This window comes from Triturus cristatus, chromosome 8, assembly GCF_964204655.1.
Source record: "Triturus cristatus chromosome 8, aTriCri1.1, whole genome shotgun sequence".
NCBI lineage: Eukaryota > Metazoa > Chordata > Amphibia > Caudata > Salamandridae > Triturus > Triturus cristatus.
In genome coordinates this window covers 1695313880-1695334816 of record NC_140591.1, presented here as the reverse complement: position 1 = coordinate 1695334816, position 20937 = coordinate 1695313880, and positions in this window count along the sequence as shown.

Below are 20937 nucleotides of genomic sequence, written 5' to 3'. Positions count from 1 at the left end.
ATGCGTATCGTTCTGTATCCCTGATAAGAAAGCTATTGCCGATGTTGCTCATCAGAAACGTTTAGCTAAAGAAGTCGAAGAAATGATGACAATTGACATATATGATGATTATCCTAACAAACCGGATGTCTTCAGTAAATGCTGAAAGGGTCGTCTGTTGTAAATTAAAACAACGATGTGATTAAGCATTTACTAAAGACATTAGTTCCCTTCCTTTAGAGCATGTTTTCTCTGTTATGTTGACCGAAGTTCGGACTCCATTTTGTATTGTCATGCCTCCACGTGTTCCCCACGAGAAGAGTCCAACCTCTGTGTTAGTTGCTCTTGTAATCTGCCTAGTAACAGTCTATAAATAGCCCTTTTGTCCATCTGGCGCATGCCCAGACTTGACCACATCTGTTATCAGTTAGCCTTGCTTGACCATGTTTTCGCGGGCTCAAGGAGTGTGTTAGCTCCGCCCATATATTGATTTAGTATCGAAAATGACCATAAATGGTAATGTTCTTCGACCTCATGTTGTACCCACCCATTTATGAGCCCCTCTACTGTGTATAAAAGGGGACCATGTACGCAAGTTCTTTGTGCTACTCTATGCAATACTGAAGAGTGTTGTGTGGATTGTAGGACCACCCTTAAGGGTTAATAAATGCTGTCTTTGTACTTTGCAGTTTCCGTGCCAACTTCCTTATAGATTCCATTACAGGAGAGCGAACCCTTGTGTCCTGCGGGCCTAGCTGGGGCCTGTATTCATCATCTCTGCCTCTATGATGAGCCCAGGGGTGAGGGATCTCGGCCTCTATGAAGAGCCCAGGGTTGAGGGATCTCCACCTCTATGATGAGCCCAGGGTTAAGAGATCTCTGCCTCTTTGATGAGCCCAGGATTGAAGGATCTCTGCCTCAATGATGATTCCAGGGTTGAGGGATCTCTGCCTCTATGAAAATTCCAGAATCGAGGGTTTTCTGCCTCTATGAAGAGCCCAGGGTTGAGGGATCTCTGCACCTATGAAGAGCCCAGGGTTGAGGGATCTTCACCTCTATGATGACCCCAGGGTGGTGGGATCTCTGCCTCTATGATGAGCCCAGGATTGAGGGATCTCTGCCTCTACAACAAGTGCAGGGTTGAGGTGTCTCTGCCTCTATGATGAGCTCAGGGTTGAGGAATGCCTGCCTCTATGTAGAGCCCAGGGTTGAGGGATCTCTGCCTCTATGATAAGCGCAGGTTTGAGGGATCTCTGCCTCTATGAAGAGCCCAGGGTTGAGGGATCTCTGCCTCTATAATGAGCCCAGGGTTGAGGGATCTCTGCCTCTACAAAGTGCCCAGGGTTGAGGGATCTCTGCATCTATGATGATACCAGGGTTGAGGGATCTCTGCCTCTATGATGAGCCCAGGGTTGAGGGATCTCTGCCTCTATGACGAGTCCAGGCTTAAGAGATCTCTGCCTCTATGATGAGCTTAGGATTGAAGGATCTCTGCCTCAATGATGATTCTAGGATTGAGGGATCTCTGCCTCTATCAAGAACCTAGAATCAAGGGTTTTCTCCCTCTATGAAGATCCTATGGTTGAGAGATCTCCGCACCTATGAAGAGCCCAGGGTTGAGGGATCTCCACCTCTATGATGAGCCCAGGGTGGTGGGATCTCTGCCTCTATGATGAGCCCAGGTTTGAGGGATCTCTGCCTCTTCAAGTGCAGGGTTGAGGGGTTTCTGCCTCTATGAGGAGCCCAGGGTTGAGGGATCTCTGCCTCTATGTAGAGCCCTGGGTTGAGGGATCTCTGCCTCTATGATGAGCCCAGGGTTAAGGGATCTCTGCCTCTATGATGAGACCATGTTTGAGGGATCATGCCTCTATTATGAGCCCAGGGTTGAGGGTTTTCTGCCTCTATGAAGAGCATTTGTTTGAGAGATCTCCTCCTCTATGATGAGCCCAGAGTTGAGGGATCTCTGCCTCTATGATGAGCCAAGGTTTAAGGGATCTCTACCTCTAAGACGAGCCTAGGGTTGAGGGAGCTCTGCCTCTATGATGAGCTCAGGGTTGAGGGATCTCTGCCTCTATGACGAGCCCAGGGTGAAGGGATCTCTGCCTCTATGATGAGCCAAGGGTTGAGGGTTCTCTGCGTCTATGATGAGGCAACGGTTGAGGGATCTCTGCCTCTATGATGAGCCCAGGGTTGAGGGATCTCTGCCTCTATTAAGAGCCCAGGTTTGAGGGATCTCTGCCTCTATAATGAACCCAGGGTTGAGGGATCTCTATGTCTATGATGAGCCCAGGGTTGAGGGATCTCTGCCCCTATGAAGTTCCCAGGATTGCGGGAAATCTGCCTCTATGATGAGCCCAGGGTTGAGGGATCTCTGCCTCTATGACGAACCCAGGGTGAAGGGATCTATGCCTCTATGATGAGCCCAGATTTAAGGGTTCTCTGCCTCAATGATAAGCCCACGGCTGAGGGATCTCTGCCTCTATGAAGAGCCCAGGGTTGAGGGATCTCTGCCTCTATGATGAGCCCTGTGTTGAGGGATCTCTGCCTCTGTGAAGAGTCCAGGGTCGAGGGATTTTGCCTCTGAAGAGCCCAGGGTTGAGGGATCTCCACCTCTATGATGAGCCCAGGGTGGTGGGATCTCTGCCTCTATGATGAGCCCAGGTTTGAGGGATCTCTGCCTCTACAAGTGCAGGGTTGAGGGGTTTCTGCCTCTATGATGAGCCCAGGGTTGAGGGATCTCTGCCTCTATGTAGAGCCCTGGGTTGAGGGATCTCTGCCTCTATGATGAGCCCAGGGTTAAGGGATCTCTTCCTCTATGATGAGACCATGTTTGAGGGATCATGCCTCTATTATGAGCCCAGGGTTGAGGGTTTTCTGCCTCTATGAAGAGCATTTGTTTGAGAGATCTCCTCCTCTATGATGAGCCCAGAGTTGAGGGATCTCTGCCTCTATGATGAGCCAAGGTTTAAGGGATCTCTACCTCTAAGACGAGCCTAGGGTTGAGGGAGCTCTGCCTCTATGATGAGCTCAGGGTTGAGGGATCTCTGCCTCTATGACGAGCCCAGGGTGAAGGGATCTCTGCCTCTATGATGAGCCAAGGGTTGAGGGTTCTCTGCGTCTATGATGAGGCAACGGTTGAGGGATCTCTGCCTCTATGATGAGCCCAGGGTTGAGGGATCTCTGCCTCTATTAAGAGCCCAGGTTTGAGGGATCTCTGCCTCTATAATGAACCCAGGGTTGAGGGATCTCTACGTCTATGATGAGCCCAGGGTTGAGGGATCTCTGCCCCTATGAAGTTCCCAGGATTGCGGGAAATCTGCCTCTATGATGAGCCCAGGGTTGAGGGATCTCTGCCTCTAATGAGCCCAGGGTTGAGGGATCTCTGCCTCTATGATGAGCCCATGGTTGAGGGATCTCTGCATCTATGAAGAGCCCATGGTTGAGGGATCTCTGCCTCTATGATGAGCCCAGGGTTGAAGGATCTCTGCCTCTATAATGAGCCCAGGGTTGAGGGATCTCCACCTCTATGAAGAGCCCATGGTTGAGGGATCTCTGCCTCAATGATGAGCCTTGGGTTGAGGGATCTCTGCCTCTACAAAGATCCCAGGGTTGAGGGATCTCTGCCTCTATGATGAGGCCAGGGTTGAAGGATCTCTGCCTCTATGAAGAGCCCAGGGTTGAGGGATCTTTGCCTCCATGAAGTGCCCCATTTTGAGAGATCTCTGCCTCTATGATGAGCCCGGGGTTGAGGGATCACTGCCTCTATGAAGAGCCCAGTGTTGAGGGATCTTTGCCTCTATGATGAGCCCAGGGTTGAGGTATATCTGCCTCTATGATGAGCCCAGGATTGAGGGATCTCTGCCTCTATGACGAGCCCAGGGTTAAGGGATCTCTGCCTCTATGAAGAGCCCAGTGTTCAGGAAATTATGCCCCTATGAAAAGCCCAGGATTGAGGGATCTCTGCCTCTATGATGAGGCCAGGGTTGAAGGATCTCTGCCTCTATGAAGAGCCCAGGGTTGAGGGATCTTTGCCTCCATGAAGTGCCCCATTTTGAGAGATCTCTGCCTCTATGATGAGCCCGGGGTTGAGGGATCACTGCATCTACGAAGAGCCGAGGTTTGAGGGATCTCTGCCTCTATGAAGTGTCCAGGGTTGAGGGATCTCTGCCTCTATAATGAGCCCAGGGTTGAGGGATCTCTACCTCTACGGCGAGTCCAGGGCTGAGGGATCTCTGCCTCTATGATGAGCCCGGGGGTGAGGGATCTCGGCCTCTATGAAGAGCCCAGGGTTGAGGGATCTCCACCTCTATGATGAGCCCAGGGTTAAGAGATCTCTGCCTCTATGATGAGCCCAGGATTGAAGGATCTCTGCCTCAATGATGATTCCAGGGTTGAGGGATCTCTGCCTCTATGAAGATCCCAGAATCGAGGGTTTTCTGCCTCTATGAAGAGCCCAGGGTTGAGGGATCTCTGCACCTATGAAGAGCCCAGGGTTGAGGGATCTTCACCTCTATGATGACCCCAGGGTGGTGGGATCTCTGCCTCTATGATGAGTCCAGGGTTGAGGGATCTCTGCCTCTACAACAAGTGCAGGGTTGAGGTGTCTCTGCCTCTATGATGAGCTCAGGGTTCGAGTAATGCCTGCCTCTATGTAGAGCCCAGGGTTGAGGGATCTCTGCCTCTATGACAAGCCCAGGTTTGAGGGATCTCTGCCTCTATGAAGAGCCCAGGGTTAAGGGATCTCTGCCTCTATGAAGAGCCCAGTGTTGAGGGAATTATGCCCCTATGAAAAGCCCAGGGTTGAGGGATCTCTGCCTCTATGATGAGCCCAGGGTTGAGCGATATGTACCTCTATGATGAGCCCAGGATTGAGGTATCTCTAACCTTAAGATGAGCTCAGTGTTGAGGGATCTCTGCATCTACGAAGAGCCGAGGTTTGAGGGATCTCTGCCTCTATGAAGAGCCCAGGGTTGAGGGATCTCCACCTCTATGATGAGCCCAGGGTTAAGAGATCTCTGCCTCTATGATGAGCCCAGGATTGAAGGATCTCTGCCTCAATGATGATTCCAGGGTTGAGGGATCTCTGCCTCTATGAAGATCCCAGATTCGAGGGTTTTCTGCCTCTATGAAGAGCCCAGGGTTGAGGGATCTCTGCCTCTATGATGAGCCCTGTGTTGAGGGATCTCTGCCTCTGTGAAGAGTCCAGGGTCGAGGGATTTTGCCTCTGAAGAGCCCAGGGTTGAGGGATCTCTGCCTCTAATGAGCCCAGGGTTGAGGGATCTCTGCCTCTAATGAGCCCAGGGTTGAGGGATCTCTGCCTCTATGATGAGCCCATGGTTGAGGGATCTCTGCGTCTATGAAGAGCCCATGGTTGAGGGATCTCTGCCTCTATGATGAGCCCAGGGTTGAAGGATCTCTGCCTCTATAATGAGCCCAGGGTTGAGGGATCTCCACCTCTATGAAGAGCCCATGGTTGAGGGATATCTGCCTCTATGATGAGCCTTGGGTTGAGGGATCTCTGCCTCTACAAAGATCCCAGGGTTGAGGGATCTCTGCCTCTATGATGAGCCCAGGGTTGAAGGATCTCTGCCTCTATGATGAGCCCAGAGTTGAGGGATCTCTGCCTCCATGAAGTGCCCCATTTTGAGGGATCTCTGCCTCTATGATGAGCCCGGGGTTGAGGGATCACTGCCTCTATGAAGAGCCCAGTGTTGAGGGATCTTTGCCTCTATGATGAGCCCAGGGTTGAGGTATATCTGCCTCTATGATGAGCCCAGGATTGAGGGATCTCTGCCTCTATGAAGAGCCCAGTGTTGAGGGAATTATGCCCCTTGGAAAAGCCCAGGATTGAGGGATCTCTGCCTCTATGATGAGCCCATGGTTGAGCGATATGTACCTCTATGATGAGCCCAGGATTGAGGGATCTCTAACCTTAAGATGAGCTCAGTGTTGAGGGATCTCTGCATCTACGAAGAGCCGAGGTTTGAGGGATCTCTGCCTCTATGAAGTGTCCAGGGTTGAGGGATCTCTGCCTCTATAATGAGCCCAGGGTTGAGGGATCTCTACCTCTATGGCGAGTCCAGGGCTGAGGGATCTCTGCCTCTATGATGAGCCCGGGGGTGAGGGATCTCGGCCTCTACGAAGTGCCCAGGGTTGAGGGATCTCTGCATCTATGATGATACCAGGGTTGAGGGATCTCTGCCTCTATGATGAGCCCAGGGTTGAGGGATCTCTGCCTCTATGACGAGTCCAGGCTTAAGAGATCTCTGCCTTTATGATGAGCTTAGGATTGAAGGATCTCTGCCTCAATGATGATTCCAGGATTGAGGGATCTCTGCCTCTATCAAGAACCTAGAATCAAGGGTTTTCTCCCTCTATGAAGATCCTATGGTTGAGAGATCTCCGCACCTATGAAGAGCCCAGGGTTGAGGGATCTCCACCTCTATGATGAGCCCAGGGTGGTGGGATCTCTGCCTCTATGATGAGCCCAGGTTTGAGGGATCTCTGCCTCTACAAGTGCAGGGTTGAGGGGTTTCTGCCTCTATGATGAGCCCAGGGTTGAGGGATCTCTGCCTCTATGTAGAGCCCTGGGTTGAGGGATCTCTGCCTCTATGATGAGCCCAGGGTTAAGGGATCTCTGCCTCTATGATGAGACCATGTTTGAGGGATCATGCCTCTATTATGAGCCCAGGGTTGAGGGTTTTCTGCCTCTATGAAGAGCATTTGTTTGAGAGATCTCCTCCTCTATGATGAGCCCAGAGTTGAGGGATCTCTGCCTCTATGATGAGCCAAGGTTTAAGGGATCTCTACCTCTAAGACGAGCCTAGGGTTGAGGGAGCTCTGCCTCTATGATGAGCTCAGGGTTGAGGGATCTCTGCCTCTATGACGAGCCCAGGGTGAAGGGATCTCTGCCTCTATGATGAGCCAAGGGTTGAGGGTTCTCTGCGTCTATGATGAGGCAACGGTTGAGGGATCTCTGCCTCTATGATGAGCCCAGGGTTGAGGGATCTCTGCCTCTATTAAGAGCCCAGGTTTGAGGGATCTCTGCCTCTATAATGAACCCAGGGTTGAGGGATCTCTATGTCTATGATGAGCCCAGGGTTGAGGGATCTCTGCCCCTATGAAGTTCCCAGGATTGCGGGAAATCTGCCTCTATGATGAGCCCAGGGTTGAGGGATCTCTGCCTCTATGACGAACCCAGGGTGAAGGGATCTATGCCTCTATGATGAGCCCAGATTTAAGGGTTCTCTGCCTCAATGATAAGCCCACGGCTGAGGGATCTCTGCCTCTATGAAGAGCCCAGGGTTGAGGGATCTCTGCCTCTATGATGAGCCCTGTGTTGAGGGATCTCTGCCTCTGTGAAGAGTCCAGGGTCGAGGGATTTTGCCTCTGAAGAGCCCAGGGTTGAGGGATCTCTGCCTCTAATGAGCCCAGGGTTGAGGGATCTCTGCCTCTATGATGAGCCCATGGTTGAGGGATCTCTGCATCTATGAAGAGCCCATGGTTGAGGGATCTCTGCCTCTATGATGAGCCCAGGGTTGAAGGATCTCTGCCTCTATAATGAGCCCAGGGTTGAGGGATCTCCACCTCTATGAAGAGCCCATGGTTGAGGGATCTCTGCCTCTATGATGAGCCTTGGGTTGAGGGATCTCTGCCTCTACAAAGATCCCAGGGTTGAGGGATCTCTGCCTCTATGATGAGCCCAGGGTTGAAGGATCTCTGCCTCTATGAAGAGCCCAGTGTTGAGGGATCTTTGCCTCAATGAAGTGCCCCATTTTGAGAGATCTCTGCCTCTATGATGAGCCCGGGGTTGAGGGATCACTGCCTCTATGAAGAGCCCAGTGTTGAGGGATCTTTGCCTCTATGATGAGCCCAGGGTTGAGGTATATCTGCCTCTATGATGAGCCCAGGATTGAGGGATCTCTGCCTCTATGACGAGCCCAGGGTTAAGGGATCTCTGCCTCTATGAAGAGCCCAGTGTTGAGGGAATTATGCCCCTATGAAAAGCCCAGGATTGAGGGATCTCTGCCTCTATGATGAGCCCAGGGTTGAGCGATATGTACCTCTATGATGAGCCCAGGATTGAGGGATCTCTAACCTTAAGATGAGCTCAGTGTTGAGGGATCTCTGCATCTACGAAGAGCCGAGGTTTGAGGGATCTCTGCCTCTATGAAGTGTCCAGGGTTGAGGGATCTCTGCCTCTATAATGAGCCCAGGGTTGAGGGATCTCTACCTCTACGGCGAGTCCAGGGCTGAGGGATCTCTGCCTCTATGATGAGCCCGGGGGTGAGGGATCTCGGCCTCTATGAAGAGCCCAGGGTTGAGGGATCTCCACCTCTATGATGAGCCCAGGGTTAAGAGATCTCTGCCTCTATGATGAGCCCAGGATTGAAGGATCTCTGCCTCAATGATGATTCCAGGGTTGAGGGATCTCTGCCTCTATGAAGATCCCAGAATCGAGGGTTTTCTGCCTCTATGAAGAGCCCAGGGTTGAGGGATCTCTGCACCTATGAAGAGCCCAGGGTTGAGGGATCTTCACCTCTATGATGACCCCAGGGTGGTGGGATCTCTGCCTCTATGATGAGTCCAGGGTTGAGGGATCTCTGCCTCTACAACAAGTGCAGGGTTGAGGTGTCTCTGCCTCTATGATGAGCTCAGGGTTCGAGTAATGCCTGCCTCTATGTAGAGCCCAGGGTTGAGGGATCTCTGCCTCTATGACAAGCCCAGGTTTGAGGGATCTCTGCCTCTATGAAGAGCCCAGGGTTAAGGGATCTCTGCCTCTATGAAGAGCCCAGTGTTGAGGGAATTATGCCCCTATGAAAAGCCCAGGGTTGAGGGATCTCTGCCTCTATGATGAGCCCAGGGTTGAGCGATATGTACCTCTATGATGAGCCCAGGATTGAGGTATCTCTAACCTTAAGATGAGCTCAGTGTTGAGGGATCTCTGCATCTACGAAGAGCCGAGGTTTGAGGGATCTCTGCCTCTATGAAGAGCCCAGGGTTGAGGGATCTCCACCTCTATGATGAGCCCAGGGTTAAGAGATCTCTGCCTCTATGATGAGCCCAGGATTGAAGGATCTCTGCCTCAATGATGATTCCAGGGTTGAGGGATCTCTGCCTCTATGAAGATCCCAGATTCAAGGGTTTTCTGCCTCTATGAAGAGCCCAGGGTTGAGGGATCTCTGCCTCTATGATGAGCCCTGTGTTGAGGGATCTCTGCCTCTGTGAAGAGTCCAGGGTCGAGGGATTTTGCCTCTGAAGAGCCCAGGGTTGAGGGATCTCTGCCTCTAATGAGCCCAGGGTTGAGGGATCTCTGCCTCTAATGAGCCCAGGGTTGAGGGATCTCTGCCTCTATGATGAGCCCATGGTTGAGGGATCTCTGCGTCTATGAAGAGCCCATGGTTGAGGGATCTCTGTCTCTATGATGAGCCCAGGGTTGAAGGATCTCTGCCTCTATAATGAGCCCAGGGTTGAGGGATCTCCACCTCTATGAAGAGCCCATGGTTGAGGGATATCTGCCTCTATGATGAGCCTTGGGTTGAGGGATCTCTGCCTCTACAAAGATCCCAGGGTTGAGGGATCTCTGCCTCTATGATGAGCCCAGGGTTGAAGGATCTCTGCCTCTATGATGAGCCCAGGGTTGAGGGATCTCTGCCTCCATGAAGTGCCCCATTTTGAGGGATCTCTGCCTCTATGATGAGCCCGGGGTTGAGGGATCACTGCCTCTATGAAGAGCCCAGTGTTGAGGGATCTTTGCCTCTATGATGAGCCCAGGGTTGAGGTATATCTGCCTCTATGATGAGCCCAGGATTGAGGGATCTCTGCCTCTATGAAGAGCCCAGTGTTGAGGGAATTATGCCCCTTGGAAAAGCCCAGGATTGAGGGATCTCTGCCTCTATGATGAGCCCAGGGTTGAGCGATATGTACCTCTATGATGAGCCCAGGATTGAGGGATCTCTAACCTTAAGATGAGCTCAGTGTTGAGGGATCTCTGCATCTACGAAGAGCCGAGGTTTGAGGGATCTCTGCCTCTATGAAGTGTCCAGGGTTGAGGGATCTCTGCCTCTATAATGAGCCCAGGGTTGAGGGATCTCTACCTCTATGGCGAGTCCAGGGCTGAGGGATCTCTGCCTCTATGATGAGCCCGGGGGTGAGGGATCTCGGCCTCTACGAAGTGCCCAGGGTTGAGGGATCTCCGCCTCTATGATGATACCAGGGTTGAGGGATCTCTGCCTCTATGATGAGCCCAGGGTTGAGGGATCTCTGCCTCTATGACGAGTCCAGGCTTAAGAGATCTCTGCCTTTATGATGAGCTTAGGATTGAAGGATCTCTGCCTCAATGATGATTCCAGGATTGAGGGATCTCTGCCTCTATCAAGAACCTAGAATCAAGGGTTTTCTCCCTCTATGAAGATCCTATGGTTGAGAGATCTCCGCACCTATGAAGAGCCCAGGGTTGAGGGATCTCCACCTCTATGATGAGCCCAGGGTGGTGGGATCTCTGCCTCTATGATGAGCCCAGGTTTGAGGGATCTCTGCCTCTACAAGTGCAGGGTTGAGGGGTTTCTGCCTCTATGATGAGCCCAGGGTTGAGGGATCTCTGCCTCTATGTAGAGCCCTGGGTTGAGGGATCTCTGCCTCTATGATGAGCCCAGGGTTAAGGGATCTCTGCCTCTATGATGAGACCATGTTTGAGGGATCATGCCTCTATTATGAGCCCAGGGTTGAGGGTTTTCTGCCTCTATGAAGAGCATTTGTTTGAGAGATCTCCTCCTCTATGATGAGCCCAGAGTTGAGGGATCTCTGCCTCTATGATGAGCCAAGGTTTAAGGGATCTCTACCTCTAAGACGAGCCTAGGGTTGAGGGAGCTCTGCCTCTATGATGAGCTCAGGGTTGAGGGATCTCTGCCTCTATGACGAGCCCAGGGTGAATGGATCTCTGCCTCTATGATGAGCCAAGGGTTGAGGGTTCTCTGCGTCTATGATGAGGCAACGGTTGAGGGATCTCTGCCTCTATGATGAGCCCAGGGTTGAGGGATCTCTGCCTCTATTAAGAGCCCAGGTTTGAGGGATCTCTGCCTCTATAATGAACCCAGGGTTGAGGGATCTCTATGTCTATGATGAGCCCAGGGTTGAGGGATCTCTGCCCCTATGAAGTTCCCAGGATTGCGGGAAATCTGCCTCTATGATGAGCCCAGGGTTGAGGGATCTCTGCCTCTATGACGAACCCAGGGTGAAGGGATCTATGCCTCTATGATGAGCCCAGATTTAAGGGTTCTCTGCCTCAATGATAAGCCCACGGCTGAGGGATCTCTGCCTCTATGAAGAGCCCAGGGTTGAGGGATCTCTGCCTCTATGATGAGCCCTGTGTTGAGGGATCTCTGCCTCTGTGAAGAGTCCAGGGTCGAGGGATTTTGCCTCTGAAGAGCCCAGGGTTGAGGGATCTCTGCCTCTAATGAGCCCAGGGTTGAGGGATCTCTGCCTCTATGATGAGCCCATGGTTGAGGGATCTCTGCATCTATGAAGAGCCCATGGTTGAGGGATCTCTGCCTCTATGATGAGCCCAGGGTTGAAGGATCTCTGCCTCTATAATGAGCCCAGGGTTGAGGGATCTCCACCTCTATGAAGAGCCCATGGTTGAGGGATCTCTGCCTCTATGATGAGCCTTGGATTGAGGGATCTCTGCCTCTACAAAGATCCCAGGGTTGAGGGATCTCTGCCTCTATGATGAGCCCAGGGTTGAAGGATCTCTGCCTCTATGAAGAGCCCAGTGTTGAGGGATCTTTGCCTCAATGAAGTGCCCCATTTTGAGAGATCTCTGCCTCTATGATGAGCCCGGGGTTGAGGGATCACTGCCTCTATGAAGAGCCCAGTGTTGAGGGATCTTTGCCTCTATGATGAGCCCAGGGTTGAGGTATATCTGCCTCTATGATGAGCCCAGGATTGAGGGATCTCTGCCTCTATGACGAGCCCAGGGTTAAGGGATCTCTGCCTCTATGAAGAGCCCAGTGTTGAGGGAATTATGCCCCTATGAAAAGCCCAGGATTGAGGGATCTCTGCCTCTATGATGAGCCCAGGGTTGAGCGATATGTACCTCTATGATGAGCCCAGGATTGAGGGATCTCTAACCTTAAGATGAGCTCAGTGTTGAGGGATCTCTGCATCTACGAAGAGCTGAGGTTTGAGGGATCTCTGCCTCTATGAAGTGTCCAGGGTTGAGGAATCTCTGCCTCTATAATGAGCCCAGGGTTGAGGGATCTCTACCTCTACGGCGAGTCCAGGGCTGAGGGATCTCTGCCTCTATGATGAGCCCGGGGGTGAGGGATCTCGGCCTCTATGAAGAGCCCAGGGTTGAGGGATCTCCACCTCTATGATGAGCCCAGGGTTAAGAGATCTCTGCCTCTATGATGAGCCCAGGATTGAAGGATCTCTGCCTCAATGATGATTCCAGGGTTGAGGGATCTCTGCCTCTATGAAGATCCCAGAATCGAGGGTTTTCTGCCTCTATGAAGAGCCCAGGGTTGAGGGATCTCTGCACCTATGAAGAGCCCAGGGTTGAGGGATCTTCACCTCTATGATGACCCCAGGGTGGTGGGATCTCTGCCTCTATGATGAGTCCAGGGTTGAGGGATCTCTGCCTCTACAACAAGTGCAGGGTTGAGGTGTCTCTGCCTCTATGATGAGCTCAGGGTTCGAGTAATGCCTGCCTCTATGTAGAGCCCAGGGTTGAGGGATCTCTGCCTCTATGACAAGCCCAGGTTTGAGGGATCTCTGCCTCTATGAAGAGCCCAGGGTTAAGGGATCTCTGCCTCTATGAAGAGCCCAGTGTTGAGGGAATTATGCCCCTATGAAAAGCCCAGGGTTGAGGGATCTCTGCCTCTATGATGAGCCCAGGGTTGAGCGATATGTACCTCTATGATGAGCCCAGGATTGAGGTATCTCTAACCTTAAGATGAGCTCAGTGTTGAGGGATCTCTGCATCTACGAAGAGCCGAGGTTTGAGGGATCTCTGCCTCTATGAAGAGCCCAGGGTTGAGGGATCTCCACCTCTATGATGAGCCCAGGGTTAAGAGATCTCTGCCTCTATGATGAGCCCAGGATTGAAGGATCTCTGCCTCAATGATGATTCCAGGGTTGAGGGATCTCTGCCTCTATGAAGATCCCAGATTCGAGGGTTTTCTGCCTCTATGAAGAGCCCAGGGTTGAGGGATCTCTGCCTCTATGATGAGCCCTGTGTTGAGGGATCTCTGCCTCTGTGAAGAGTCCAGGGTCGAGGGATTTTGCCTCTGAAGAGCCCAGGGTTGAGGGATCTCTGCCTCTAATGAGCCCAGGGTTGAGGGATCTCTGCCTCTAATGAGCCCAGGGTTGAGGGATCTCTGCCTCTATGATGAGCCCATGGTTGAGGGATCTCTGCGTCTATGAAGAGCCCATGGTTGAGGGATCTCTGCCTCTATGATGAGCCCAGGGTTGAAGGATCTCTGCCTCTATAATGAGCCCAGGGTTGAGGGATCTCCACCTCTATGAAGAGCCCATGGTTGAGGGATATCTGCCTCTATGATGAGCCTTGGGTTGAGGGATCTCTGCCTCTACAAAGATCCCAGGGTTGAGGGATCTCTGCCTCTATGATGAGCCCAGGGTTGAAGGATCTCTGCCTCTATGATGAGCCCAGGGTTGAGGGATCTCTGCCTCCATGAAGTGCCCCATTTTGAGGGATCTCTGCCTCTATGATGAGCCCGGGGTTGAGGGATCACTGCCTCTATGATGAGCCCAGGGTTGAGGTATATCTGCCTCTATGATGAGCCCAGGATTGAGGGATCTCTGCCTCTATGACGAGCCCAGGGTTAAGGGATCTCTGCCTCTATGAAGAGCCCAGTGTTGAGGGAATTATGCCCCTTGGAAAAGCCCAGGATTGAGGGATCTCTGCCTCTATGATGAGCCCAGGGTTGAGCGATATGTACCTCTATGATGAGCCCAGGATTGAGGGATCTCTAACCTTAAGATGAGCTCAGTGTTGAGGGATCTCTGCATCTACGAAGAGCCGAGGTTTGAGGGATCTCTGCCTCTATGAAGTGTCCAGGGTTGAGGGATCTCTGCCTCTATAATGAGCCCAGGGTTGAGGGATCTCTACCTCTATGGCGAGTCCAGGGCTGAAGGATCTCTGCCTCTATGATGAGCCCGGGGGTGAGGGATCTCGGCCTCTATGAAGAGCCCAGGGTTGAGGGATCTCCACCTCTATGATGAGCCCAGGGTTAAGAGATCTCTGCCTCTATGATGAGCCCAGGATTGAAGAATCTCTGCCTCAATGATGATTCCAGGGTTGAGGGATCTCTGCCTCTATGAAGATCCCAGAATCGAGGGTTTTCTGCCTCTATGAAGAGCCCAGGGTTGAGGGATCTCTGCACCTATGAAGAGCCCAGGGTTGAGGGATCTTCACCTCTATGATGACCCCAGGGTGGTGGGATCTCTGCCTCTATGATGAGTCCAGGGTTGAGGAATATCTGCCTCTACAAAAAGTGCAGGGTTGAGGTGTCTCTGCCTCTATGATGAGCTCAGGGTTCGAGTAATGCCTGCCTCTATGTAGAGCCCAGGGTTGAGGGATCTCTGCCTCTACGACAAGCCCAGGTTTGAGGGATCTCTGCCTCTATGAAGAGCCCAGGGTTGAGGGATCTCTGCCTCTATAATGAGCCCAGGATTGAGGGATCTCTGCCTCTACGAAGTGCCCAGGGTTGAGGGATCTCTGCATCTATGATGATACCAGGGTTGAGGGATCTCTGCCTCTATGACGAGCCCAGGGTTGAGGGATCTCTGCCTCTATGGTGAGTCCAGGCTTAAGAGATCTCTGCCTCTATGATGAGCTTAGGATTGAAGGATCTCTGCCTCAATGATGCTTCCAGGGTTGAGGGATCTCTGCCTCTATGAAGAACCTAGAATCGAGGGTTTTCTCCCTCTATGAAGATCCTATGGTTGAGGGATCTCCGCACCTATGAAGAGCCCAGGGTTGAGGGATCTCCACCTCTATGATGAGAACAGGGTGGTGGGATCTCTGCCTCTATGATGAGCCCAGGGTTGAGGGATCTCTGCCTCTACAAGTGCAGGGTTGAGGGGTCTCTGCCTCTATGATGAGCCCAGGGTTGAGGGATCTCTGCCTCTATGTAGAGCCCAGGGTTGAGGGATCTCTGCCTCTATGAAGTGCCCTGGGTTGAGGTAACTCTGCCTCTATAAGGAGCCGAGGGTTGAGGGATCTCTGCCTCTACGACGTGCCCAGAGTTGAGGGATCTCTGCATCTATGATAAGCCCAGAGTTGAGGGATCTTCGCCTCTATGATGATACCAGGGTTGAGGGATCTCTACCTCTATGATGAGCCCAGGGTTCAGGGATCTCTGCCTCTATGATGAGTCCAGGGTTGAAGGATCTCCTCCTCTATGAAGAGCCCAAGGTTGAGGTATCTCTGCCTCTATAATGAGCCCAGGGATGAGGGAACTCTGCCTTTAGGACGAGCCCAGGGTTGAGGATCTCTGCATCTATGATGAGCTCTGGGTTGAGGGTTCTCTGCCTTTATGATGACCCGGGGTTGAGGGACCTCTGCCTCTATGAAGAGTCCAGGGTTGAGGGATCTCCACCTCTATGAAGAGCCCAGGATTGAGGGATCTCTGCCTCTATGACAAGCCCAGGGTGGTGGGATCTCTGCCTCTATGAAGAGCCCAGGGTTGAGGGATCTCCACCTCTATGAAGAGCCCAGGGTTGAGGGACCTCTGCATCTATGAAGAGCCCAGGGTTGAGGTATCGCCGCCTCTATGATGAGCCAGGGTTAAGGGATCTCTGCCTCTATGATGAGCCCAGGGTTGAAGGATCTCTGCCTCAATGGTGAGCCCAGGGTTGAGGGATCTTTGCCTCTATGAAGAGCCCAGGGTTGAGGGATTTCTGCCTCTATGAAGAGCCTAGGGTTGAGGAATCTCTGCCTCTGTGATGAGCCCAGGGTTGAGGGATCTCTGCCTCTACGATGAGTCGAGGGTTGAGGGATCTCTGCCTCTATGAAGAGCCCAGGGTTGAGGGTTCTCTGCCTCTATCATGAACCCAGGGTTGAGGTATGTCTACCTCTATGACGAGCCCAGGGTTGCGGGATCTCTGCCCCTATGAAGTGCCCAGGGTTGAGGGAGCTCTGCCTCTATGATGAGCTCAGGGTTCGAGTAATGCCTGCCTCTATGTAGAGCCCAGGGTTGAGGGATCTCTGCATCTACGACAAGCACAGGTTTGAGGGATCTCTGCCTCTATGAAGAGCCCAGGGTTGAGGGATCTCTGCCTCTATAATGAGCCCAGGATTGAGGGATCTCTGCCTCTACGAAGTGCCCAGGGTTGAGGCATCTCTGCATCTATGATGATACCAGGGTTGAGGGATCTCTGCCTCTATGACGAGCCCAGGGTTGAGGGATCTCTGCCTCTATAGTGAGTCCAGGCTTAAGAGATCTCTGCCTCTATGATGAGCTTAGGATTGAAGGATCTCTGCCTCAATGATGATTCCAGGGTTGAGGGATCTCTGCCTCTATGAAGAACCTAGAATCGAGGGTTTTCTCCCTCTATGAAGATCCTATGGTTGAGGGATCTCCGCACCTATGAAGAGCCCAGGGTTGAGGGATCTCCACCTCTATGATGAGCCCAGGGTGGTGGGATCTCTGCCTCTATGATGAGCCCAGGGTTGAGGGATCTTTGCCTCTACAAGTGCAGGGTTGAGGGGTCTCTGCCTCTATGATGAGCCCAGGGTTGAGGGATCTCTGCCTCTATGTAGAGCCCAGGGTTGAGGGATCTCTGCCTCTATGAAGTGCCCTGGGTTGAGGTAACTCTGCCTCTATAAGGAGCCGAGGGTTGAGGGATCTCTGCCTCTACGACGTGCCCAGAGTTGAGGGATCTCTGCATCTATGATAAGCCCAGAGTTGAGGGATCTTCGCCTCTATGATGATACCAGGGTTGAGGGATCTCTACCTCTATGATGAGCCCAGGGTTCAGGGATCTCTGCCTCTATGATGAGTCCAGGGTTGAAGGATCTCCTCCTCTATGAAGAGCCCAAGGTTGAGGTATCTCTGCCTCTATAATGAGCCCAGGGATGAGGGAACTCTGCCTTTAGGACGAGCCCAGGGTTGAGGATCTCTGCATCTATGATGAGCTCTGGGTTGAGGGTTCTCTGCCTTTATGATGACCCGGGGTTGAGGGACCTCTGCCTCTATGAAGAGTCCAGGGTTGAGGGATCTCCACCTCTATGAAGAGCCCAGGATTGAGGGATCTCTGCCTCTATGACAAGCCCATGGTGGTGGGATCTCTGCCTCTATGAAGAGCCCAGGGTTGAGGGATCTCCACCTCTATGAAGAGCCCAGGGTTGAGGGACCTCTGCATCTATGAAGAGCCCAGGGTTGAGGTATCGCCACCTCTATGATGAGCCAGGGTTAAGGGATCTCTGCCTCTATGATGAGCCCAGGGTTGAAGGATCTCTGCCTCAATGGTGAGCCCAGGGTTGAGGGATCTTTGCCTCTATGAAGAGCCCAGGGTTGAGGGATTTCTGCCTCTATGAAGAGCCTAGGGTTGAGGAATCTCTGCCTCTGTGATGAGCCCAGGGTTGAGGGATCTCTGCCTCTACGATGAGTCGAGGGTTGAGGGATCTCTGCCTCTATGAAGAGCCCAGGGTTGAGGGTTCTCTGCCTCTATCATGAACCCAGGGTTGAGGTATGTCTACCTCTATGACGAGCCCAGGGTTGAGGGATCTCTGCCCCTATGAAGTGCCCAGGGTTGAGGGAGCTCTGCCTCTATGATGAGCCCTGGGTTGAGGGATCTCTGCCACTATGACGAGCCCAGGGTGAAGGGATCTCTGCCTCTATGATGAGCTCAGGGTTGAGGAATGCCTGCCTCTATGTAGAGCCCAGGGTTGAGGGATCTCTGCCTCTATGAAGAGCCCAGGGTTGAGGGATCTCCACCTCTATGATGAGCCCAGGGTTAAGAGATCTCTGCCTCTATGATGAGCCCAGGATTGAAGGATCTCTGCCTCAATGATGATTCCAGGGTTGAGGGATCTCTGCCTCTATGAAGATCCCAGAATCGAGGGTTTTCTGCCTCTATGAAGAGCCCAGGGTTGAGGCATCTCTGCACCTATGAAGAGCCCAGGGTTGAGGGATCTTCACCTCTATGATGACCCCAGGGTGGTGGGATCTCTGCCTCTATGATGAGACAAGGGTTGAGGGATCTCTGCCTCTACAACAAGTGCAGGGTTGAGGTGTCTCTGCCTTTATGATGAGCTCAGGGTTGAGGAATGCCTGCCTCTATGTAGAGCCCGGGGTTGAGGGATCTCTGCCTCTATAATGAGCCCAGGGTTGAGGGATCTCTGCCTCTACGAAGTGCCCAGGATTGAGGGATCTCTGCATCTATGATGATACCAGGGTTGAGGGATCTCTGCCTCTATTGTGGTAAATAAAATATTACGCTCTCAGACTTTTAAAATATAAATAAGATCATGCATAAAGCAAGAGGCTGAGTCTGTGGTATCAGGTTCATAAAGGGATTTATTCCAATAACTCGAGTCAAAGGGAGAATATTTCCATCACCAAAATTGGATCTGGAAAGGGGCTCAAAAGTATTCTCAATATTCTCAAAACATTATTCACAGAGTACAGTATATATACATTTCTCAATTGTACGTAAGCAAAAGAGCAAGAGAGAATGAGATAAGAGCATGTGGGCGTGTAAGTAGGCGTGAAGGTGGGCGTCCATGTGGGCGTCCATTTGATGATAATGGGTAATTTGTCATGTGTGAGTGGATACCTGGAGAATCCTGCAATGTCAGCAGAAATATTTGGCAGAGATGCGTGCGCAGTCGCATGACGTGTGATAGACGTGCAACTAGAGGGAGAAAGGGACTTGACATTTAGCTCTACATGTGGAGACAAAAGTCTGGGGTTATGTCAACCTAATCCCAAATCATATCTAACATCCTATGTTTAAAGAACTGTGTTATCCAAAAAGAGAGGTCTCTTAGGATAGAATCTTATTCTATACTGACTATACTGACTAGTGCGTGTACAAGCGTCTAAGTGTCTACACTAAATGCGAGGGGGTAGGAATATTCCATGGTAACAGGGCTATGAATTACTTGCATAAAGACAGAGAAGCCGGGCCCTTTGCTCGGTAGCTGGAAGAATGTTTACTTAAACTACTAGACAGGAATGCATTGGATAGGGACGGAGGAGATAATCTTGAAGGTGAAATACAGTTCTTGGCAGGCGACGGGCTGGATCAGGCACCGTTAGCCGCGCAGGGAGTGAGACAAAGTTCATGGTCACAGATGCAGGCTCAGACTGGAGCTTTCAGAGGCAGAAGGCAGGAAAAGGCTTGATGACAGAATCAGGGCCTACTCGCCTGGACTGAAAAATGGGATAAATGAACCATATAAAGCCGGTGGCCTTTCATACTTAGAAATAGAATATCCGGCCCATTCATGGCGGATCTGAAAGAGGACATGTTGACGGTGGACGCACAAGTGTTTGCGTCTTCATAACTGGAACTGGAGGGAACATACATGTACTTGTGATTTATACATGAAACCGTTGGGGTCCAAGATAGGGGACATAACTGATCATAAAAATCCATATTTCCACATTCCCTCCTTGTCCCCTACTTGCCCGTCAAGAGATATCAATCTTCATCAATCCATTGATCTGTTCATATAGCATCATTTGTTCTTCTTTTTTCTTCTGGGACGAACGAAATCTTGGTGGTGGAATACACGATGTGGCACACAGACCACAAATCGCTGGTCCACATTGTAGGCATAAGCAGCAACTGAATAGTATGAGAAAGCCAATACCTAGGAAGGATAGGACCCTCCATCCAAAGGTAGATAATACACTCCAAAACCAACCGGACCAAGTCCAGGTGCCTGGATTCTGGTGTATCTGGCTTACAATCTTATGAAGGCGAGTTATGGCTTTATATACAGATGGCGAATTTTCTGGTATGAAAAATGCAACAGCTTGATTTGATGACCCTACAAGCTCCGCCCCTATCGGCCAGGATAACGTCAAGGACAAGACTATTTTGAAGCACAACAATCCGCATAGCAGACTGCTCTTCTGTTAAATTGCCTAAGGCGGAAATAGTTTCGTTCACTACTGCTTCAAGGGTTCTGGTTAATCTACGTATCAGCTTACTATTGGTAACTGTACCTATATAGGGAAAGAAACCTTTATTGAAATCTGTGTATTTTTCCCATGCTGTTTCAGTGTAATCGACAATTGGGAGATCTCTCTGCTGTCTATTGTGTACTAAATGAGTATTTCTATGATAATCAGGAGGAGCTAGGAAAACAGGTGGTAGGAGGAATGCTATGTAACAGGTATCATCCCAATCTAGAGGTAGGCGTATATATGCGGTCTGGCCACATATAAAGTAGGAATGACGAGAAGCTCTAAATGTAGACTTGCCTTGATCACTGAATTTTATTACAGTGGTGCATTTACTATGGCCCATGTGTATGGAGCCATTCTTTCTTATACATAATTCCCCTTTTACTGGGAATACGGACATGGCGGGCAAGATTGGTGTAGCTTCAGATTCAACGTTCAGGATCATGAGGTTAAGTGTAAAATTACCTAATCCATATACTTCATTTCTTAGATCAGTTCCTGTTCTTTTGGGAAGTCCCTCCTTGTTAGGGTAGCAGACTTTAAGCAAAACTAAGTTCAGGTTTCCCCATACCCAGTTGTCTTGATAAACTGCGGAATTCGAATCTAGGGAATTAATCAAACTAAACCATGCTCCACAGGAGCCATTGTGTGTGAACGGATAGAGAAAGAGGGGCAAAACTCCCTTATAGTTCTGATAGGGGGGGAGTCGGCCACAGACCCAGCAGTCTGTAGCATTGCTAGTCTGATGTGAATGGTGCAGCATCTGAATAAAGGTATTGTTGCGTAAGGCAAGTCG